We start from the raw sequence: 8794 nt of genomic DNA, 5'->3' as shown, positions 1-8794 counted from the left end.
TGTCCAATTGCAATATATTCTGATGGTGTCAAATATATTGGAAGTGGGATGGTTGTCCAATTCCCATACATCCTGATGGTGTCAAATATATTGTAAGTGGGATAGTTGTCCAATTCCCCTATATCCTGATGGTGTCAAATATATTGGAAATGAGATGGTTGTCCAATTACCATACATCCTTATGGCTTCAAATATATTGTAAGTGGGATGCTTGTTCAATTACCATATATATTGTGTCAAATATGTTCAAAGTGGGATGGTGTCCCATCACTACATATTGTCATCAGAGCACGTTTTAGGAAAACATAATTGTAATGTCTAAAAATACATTTAGCCATATATCCCATGACTCCCTGATCTCATATCTGTCTTTGGAGTTGTAAAATTCTACTGTCCAAAATCCATATATTTTTTTTTTGACTTGAATATATTGGAAGTAGGATTATCAGATCTCAGCTTCAGAACAACATAAGAGGTTTTTACAAACGGGTCTATCTTTGTCTGGGTCTATCTTACTCAGCGTGTGAGTTTGGAGAAGATTGGAGAGAATAAATATTTTCACTCAAAAAAACTAAAAGGGGTCCCCCTATGAGTTGTTTTTAAGTGAAAAAATTTATGTCCTCCAATCATCTCCAAACTCACACCCTGAGTTGATGACACTCAGACTTAGACGAAACTGGTCTTACTTTGAAGATATTTCACTCCTAAGCCAAGATCTGATAATCCAACTTCCAATATATTCCAGTCAAAAACATATATGGGTTTTTGACAGTAGAATTTTACACTTCTAATTACAGAAAAAGGATCAGAGGGACTTGGGCTGTATGGAAACATGTATTTTTTTTAACTATATAAAATGTTTTCCCAAAATGTATAAGTCTTTACTTTAACCATCCCAATTGCAATATATTTGACACAAGTGTTATATATTATATTTAAGCAGTACATTTCTTCGTAGATGTCTTTCAGTAACTGTAAAACATTTATTTTAATTATTTGTAATTTGCTAAGACACATGGAAGACCTTTACATCCCGAGGTAGTGATAGCTTACAACCTGGTCTCACACCTACTTGTGATATAGTCACATATATAGGAGACTGCAATTCATGCTGAAAATATGCGATATGTCACGAATTGCAGATTACTATATCACGAGTAGGTGTGAGACCGGGCTGTAGCTTAACATTACTGGCTGATGTAACTTTGCTAACTGACAAAGCGACACATTTATGTTATGATTAAAACCAATATTTAACAAAAAATATATTCATTAAACACATGAAAAGTGTTGTATTCTAATCAAATGATATTTAAACTCCCGCACGAGTTATGCACAGGGGCCGTGTCTTCATTAATTCAGACTTATTATCCTGGATTTAAGTCCTTTATAGAGTATTTAGTTATTTTTTATAACGTCTCTTCCTTACACATGTAAACAATCGTACACACACAAAAATGCGTGTATTTGTATAACTAAAAATGTGAGTCTGTAAACAAGTTTTAGTCCCCACACCGAGATTATATCCATCTACACACAGACAAAGAGAGAGTCCACCAGTTTCGCTACACTACACTTTGTTTGGGTTTTTATGTACTGTTTCTAATTCTATATTTTTGTTGTGATATCAGTTATAATTGAATATGTATTTTGTCTCGTTCACCAGTGATATTTTTCAGTTACTGTAGTTAAAACAGCATTTAACTAATCCATACGGGCCTACTTACATATTCATGATTGGATTTACATCACACACTGTAGCTGACACGAAACATAAATCCTTTGTGAACGTAGTCCCTACGTTTCATCTGAATTATTCATAACATAGTGAGCGAAGCACTGACCTATGGCTACGTTGAGCCCTACGTGAGCAGTGTGAAGACAGCAATATTAGTAAGCTGATCCCCATAGCAACTGGAAGTTAATTTTTCACAATAAAAAACCTCTGGTGTTTAGTACCTTAAAATTTGTAAACATGCATATTATTATATAACTTCATTCATAACATGCTCTAAAGCTTTTCATAATTGTATATCAAACAAACATCACTATTCTCTCACACTATGTGTGTGACACATACTGAGATTTGACATTGATAAATTATGTGCATTCTTTTAATAGCATACTGCTAAACAATACAGTGTCAATACAAACCCATGGTGAAATTAACTTTCCAGATCCTCCTCTTTCTGTAAACGTATTGTATGTTTAACGATACATTAAGTTACTCATGTTTTATTTAATTATGTGTATCTACTTCTATATATAAATTAAGAGAGGATAAATCTCCTTCAAAATGAAATTGAACAAAAAATTCTGAATTAAAAAAGGGCTTTTTCAGCAGTTCAGTGGTGGTTGAAGTGAGGGGTTTATATATATATATATATATATATATATATATATATATATATATATATATATATATATATATATATATATATGTGTGTGTGTGTGTGTGTGTGTGTGTGCTTTTAAACGTATTTATATATGTATAATGTTAATACAAAATCTCATAAAAAACATGGTCAAATCCAATACGCTTAGAGACCAACGACATTCCTTACACCTGGACCCCCATGACTACTGACGAAGAACACTCAGAAAAGTGACACTGAGCCTGCTGTGGGCCAACGCTGTTTTCTGACTGTGACTCTGAGCCGAGTGTAGTCAATTCACAAAAAACATTATAAGAACGCAGTACCAAAGCATGGCTCAATTTTGCATGTAGGTATTTGAGTATACACTAAGTAGGCTACAAGCTTATTGTTTTTAGTCCAATACACTTTATAAACTTGAATTCCTCTGTTTTTTTTTCATTTGTTTTAAATTATGCTCTAAACGTGTTGGATTCTCCGTGTTGACACGTAGCGTATAATTTCGTGTTAACACGTTAAGGTATTGACGCGTTATGAACGTGTTAACACGTTAAGTTTGTGTATTTCGTGAATCATGATGCTTTACTGCCACCAACTGGTGTATGGCGTTATTGCTGAAACAACATAAAGCCTTAACTTACCAAATAACGGAAACAATTCCAGTGTTTAATGTTCTGAACAATGTTTATGAGATTTTGTATAAACATTATACAAACATAATATTTATATAAACATAAATACGTTTAAAAGCGCACACAAACATAGATATATATACCCCTCACTTCAACCACCACTGAATTTACTGCTGAAAAAAGCCCTTTTTTAATTCAGATTTTTTTGTTCAATATAATTTTGAAGGAGATTTATCCTATCTTAACATATATAAGTATGTGGCCACAAATGGGTCCACAATTCCATTTAGACCTAACAGGTGGTGGTGGGGTCTTAGTTCCGAAAAGCCATTTAGTGGACAAAATAGCAGTTGCTTACCTCTTCGTAGTACCACACCATCCCAATCCACATATATGATACGCCGCTTGGTGGACCTTATCGGCCTAGCGCGCGGCGCCCCCTAGACGATTTACTTTGCAGAGCCCGGGGTCGGGTCCTGGGCACACGTGGTGAGAGCTAAAAATCCTCAAAGTTTGGGCCTTTTACCCGCACTTTTGCATCAATCCACCAGGTGGCTCCCGGAACGTCCCGATTCCAATATATTCCATTACAGGCAAATATATTGGGATTGGGATGGCGTATATATTTATCATTCGTTGAAGTGTTTTGTAATGTTTTTAATACTTTTAACATGCCCAACATCCATAGACATTAACATTTTTAAAGTGTTGGCTACTTTGATAAGGCAACACAAACGTCCTTTCACAAAGTTTCCAACTATCTTTGATATATGTATAATGCCAGTAAACCGACAAACACGTAACCACAGTGAGCCAGCCTGTCCTTCTGAAACTCTTGTCCGAACGCCTTACTTTCAAATTTTCAAGTTAGCTAATGTTACTGCTGCATTACTTAAGGTGGAAGCGAAAAATTTAAAAGCTTCTGAGCGAACACCAGTCAGAATGTCAACACTAGAACTATCAGGATTTTCATATACCCCCTTTTTCTACCAGAGGCTGCCAAATGGCAGTGCTGGGGTAATTTGCAACCCATTAGGCCACATTTTGTTATGTACATTAAGCCACTACTAGGTGCTAAAACGGGGGGATGGGTGATAGTGTGAACTGTGTTGACTGACAAAGCTCTGAGAGTCACAGCAGGCACAGACTTTCAGGAGTTTAGTTTAGGGCAACAGTCTCAACAAATAAAAAATATTTTGGTACTTTGGCAGTTTTCTCAGCTGCTGATAATTATTATTATAATCTTTCAAAAATATAATGAAATAATACTTGTTTATTTAGAATACACACAATAAAGAATTATTTAAGCTTTTTAGTTTATATTTGTTGATCTAATGCAGTATTATTTGATGTGAAACCTACAAAAACCTTGAGAAATATAAATAAAAAATTCAGTTAAGTAAAAATTGCTCAAAAATAGTATTTAAGTTTAATTTGAGTCATATTTACTTGTCAAGAAAAACACTTTGCCAATGGGGTGAGATATTTTGACTTAAAACAAGAAAAAATGTCCTGATAATATTCTTTTACTTGGGTTTTTAAATGTTTAAGTAAAAATGTCCTTTTTACAAGTAGCTGAGGGTTGTTTTTTGTATAAATTTATGTAAAAATATCTTTACCTATTGGCAGTTTTTCAAAAGACAAAAACTACTTAAAATAAGGTTACAACATATCAGAGCTATTTTGACTAATCAATATGCCACTTTTTGCACTGTGAAAACAATCCTACATTAGTACAAAGGAGGCAGTTTTTCAAAAGGCAAATTTACTTAAAATCTGAACTTTAGCTATTTTGACAAATCATCAGTGAGAAAACAATCCAAAATTAGTACAAAGGAGGCAGACTTGAGGTGTTTTGGAATTATAGTTCAAATAATGTCTTTGTGTGAGTTTTAGAGAAAGATGACTGCAGACACTGGAAAACTTGTTAATAAAGTGCATAAACTTTATATAATAAACTGCACCAAAGTAAATAGCCTATCTGGCTACATGCTGAGTGAAATAAAATAGAATAAACCTTTCTCACTATAGTACAATATTACAAATATACACGATGGAGGTAACTGAGATGGGTGTGTCAGTGTCAGTCAGGGTGTGTATTCCCTGCCACATACGCCGAGGGTCAGAGGAGGTAAAGTGCTCCTCAATCCAGAGTTTGTAGCAGTGCTTGGCTATAGCTGTTAGTCTCTTCATATTGCCAGGAACTCCAGTGGGCGGTACAAAGGACGCTTGTACCCTGAGCGCTTCTATGCTGAGGGATGCCATGCCAAGAAATCTCGGACCACCAGTCTTGTTTTTTGCCCTTCTTTTGTATGCATTAGGTTTCTCCATTTATGTGCATCTGCTTTTCTTTTTTCTGTAAATCAGGACCGGCGTTTGTAGCAGTGCTTGGCTATAGCTATTCCTCTCCTCAGGTTAGCTCTGGCCAAGCTGTATGCTTCCCGGCGTCCTGATCTGAAGGCAGCATCTCTGGCTTTGAGCAATGTGCGAACCTCTCTGTTTATCCAGGGCATTTGAATAGGGAATGTTAATTGTTATGGCAAACTTAAATTTAATGATTAAGTATCACCAGGAAGAAAGATCGATGCTCAAAGAATTCTTTGAGGAGAAGAGAGGAATAAGACAGACAGTCAAAGTCAGTCCACACAGTTGTTGATGTGTTTCAGGACAGAGTTAGTGTAGGTGTCCAAGTGGATGTGTGAGCCTGTGGAGGCTCGGGCAGCATACTCACTCCAGTCGGTGTGCTGGAACTGTTGCTGAAGGAAGGAGTCAGCCCCATCCATCCAGAACTTTACAGTTCTGGTTGAAGGCTTAATCCTCTGCATGACTGGAGTGTATTTGGGAAGCAGGAACAAAGAAAGATGATCGGAAAGTCCAAGATGGGGGTGGGGTGTTGTTTTGAAGCTGGTTAAAGTCGAACCAATGCTGAATCCGGTGTTTGTGCAGTGAATGTTAATTTCCAAAAGTGTCTGTCTGTCGTAACTGTAGTTCGCAAGAGTTATTTGCGCAAGAAAACTGGAGATAGCTAAGTACAGAAGTATAACATCACTAAAACCGGTAAGACGCTGAGCCTCGCAGTGTGATCGTGACGCCATCTTGGTCCTGGGAGACCAAGGACCATTTCCTATGGATATCAAGGTCCCAGAATCTGGAGGAAGAGAGGAGAGGCACGGAATCCACATTGCTCGAGGTACCCTGTAAAGTTTCCACAGTAAGTGGCGGTTTGGGGTCCCATGTCATCTGCTGGTGTGGGTCCACTGTATTTTCTGAGGTCCAAGGTCAACGCAGCCGCCTACCAGGGAGATTTAGATTACTTTATGCTTCCTTATGCTTCCAAGCGGGGTGGGTTAGTGCAGTGTGTAGTGCTGTTGAGAGCGAAGACACCCGCAAGTTCCACAGCACAAGCTCTTAGCACACGGCCAGGTACACCATCAGGGCCAGCTGCCTTCCGTGCATTCACTCTGCTCAGCATGCGACTGACGTCCGAAGTGGAAAGTACAAGTGGGTTGTCGTCGGTGGAGGATCGTTTATTGAAGATATCAATATCATCTGGTCGAAACGAGTGTAAAAGTTGTTCAGCTCATCAGGGAGTGAAGCACTGTTGGTACATGGAACAAAGCTAGTTGGTTTATAGTCAGTCAGGGTGTGTATTCCCTACCACATACGCCGAGGGTCAGAGGAGGTAAAGTGCTCCTCAATCCGGCGTTTGTAGCAGTGCTTGGATATAGCTATTAGTCTCTTCATATTGCCAGGAACTCCAGTGGGCGGTACAAAGGACGCTCGTACCCTGAGCGCTTCTATGCTGAGGGATGCCATGGTAAGAAATCTCAGACCACCAGTCTTGTTTTTTGCCCTTCTTTTGTACGCATTAGGTTTTTCCATTTATGTGCATCTGCTTTTGTTTTTTTTGTGAATCAGGACCGGCGTTTGTAGCAGTGCTTGGCTATAGCTATTCCTCTCCTCAGGTTAGCTCTGACCAAGCTGTATGCTTCCCGGCGTCCTGATCTGAAGGCAGCATCTCTGGCTTTGAGCAGAGTGCGAACCTCTCTGTTCATCCAGGGCTTCTGATTAGGGAATGTTAATTATTATGGCAAACTTAAAATTAGTGATTAAGTATCACCAGGAAGGAAGATTGACGCTCAAAGAATTCTTTGAGGAGAAGAGAGGAATAAGACAGACAGTCAAAGATTGCGTGAATCCGGTGTTTGTGCAGTGAATGTTAATTTCCAAAAGAGTCTGTCTCTTGTAGCTGTAGTTCGCAAGAGTTATTTGCGCAAGAAAACTGGAGATAGCTAAGTACAGAAGTATAACATCACTAAAACTGGTAAGACGCTGAGCCTCGCAGTGTGATCGCGATGCCATCTTGGTCCTGGGAGACCAAGGACCATTTCCTATAGAAATCAAGGTCCCAGAATCTGGAGGAAGAGAGGAGAGGCACGGAATCCACATTGCTCGAGGTACCCTGTAAAGTTTCCACAGTCAGTGGCGGTTTGGGGTCCCATGTCATCTGCTGGTGTGGGTCCACTGTATTTTCTGAGGTCCAAGGTCAACGCAGCCGCCTACCAGGGAGATTTAGATTACTTTATGCTTCCAAGCGAGGTGGGTTAGTGCAGTGTGTAGTGCTGTTGAGATAGCGTCCTCGGTGGATCTGTTGCAACGATAAGCAAACTGGTGTGGGTCCAGCGTAGCAGGCAGGCAGGATTTCAAGTGAGAAAGAACTAGTCTTTTAAAGCACTTGGAAATTATTGGGGTGAGTGCTACAGGTCGAAAGTCATTAAAGTCTGAAGCAGTAGAATGCTTAGGCACAGGCACAATAATGGCTGACTTAAAGATAGATGGTACAGCTGCCTGGGCAAGCGAAACATTAAAGATGTGAGCGAAGACACCCGCAAGTTCCACAGCACAAGCTCTTAGCACACGGCCAGGTACACCATCAGGGCAAGCTGCCTTCTGTGCATTCACTCTGCTCAGCATGTGACTGACGTCCGAATTGGAAAGTACAAGTGGGTTGTCGTCGGTGGAGGATCGTTTATTGAAGATATCAATATCATCTGGTCGAAACGAGCGTAGAAGTTGTTCAGCTCATCAGGGAGTGAAGCACTGTTGGTAGATGGAACAAAGCTAGTTGGTTTATAGTCAGTCAGGGTGTGTATTCCCTGCCACATACGCCGAGGGTCAGAGGAGGTAAAGTGCTCCTCAATCCGTCGTTTGTAGCAGTGCTTGGCTATAGCTATTAGTCTCTTCATATTGCCAGGGACTCCAGTGGGCGGTACAGAGGACGCTTGTACCCTGAGCGCTTGTTGATGCATTTCAGGACAGAGTTAGTGTAGGTGTCCAAGTGGATGTGTGAGCCTGTGCAGGCTCGGGCAGCATACTCACTCCAGTCGGTGTGCTGGAACTGTTGCTGAAGGAAGGAGTCAGCCCCATCCATCCAGAACTTTACAGTTCTGGTTGAAGGCTTAATCCTCTGCATGACTGGAGTGTATTTGGGAAGCAGGAACAAAGAAAGATGATCGGAAAGTCCAAGATGGGGGAGGGGTGTTGTTTTGAAGCTGGTTAAAGTCCAACCGATGCTGAATCCGGTGTTTGTGCAGTGAATGTTAATTTCCAAAAGTGTCTGTCTGTCGTAACTGTAGTTCGCAAGAGTTATTTGCGCAAGAAAACTGGAGATAGCTAAGTACAGAAGTATAACATCACTAAAACCGGTAAGACGCTGAGCCTCGCAGTGTGATCGCGATGCCATCTTGGTCCTGGAAGACCAAGGACCATTTCCTATAGAAATCAAGG

Source organism: Hoplias malabaricus, chromosome 16 (assembly GCF_029633855.1).
Source record: "Hoplias malabaricus isolate fHopMal1 chromosome 16, fHopMal1.hap1, whole genome shotgun sequence".
Lineage (NCBI taxonomy): Eukaryota > Metazoa > Chordata > Actinopteri > Characiformes > Erythrinidae > Hoplias > Hoplias malabaricus.
Note: the sequence above shows the minus strand (reverse complement) of the source record.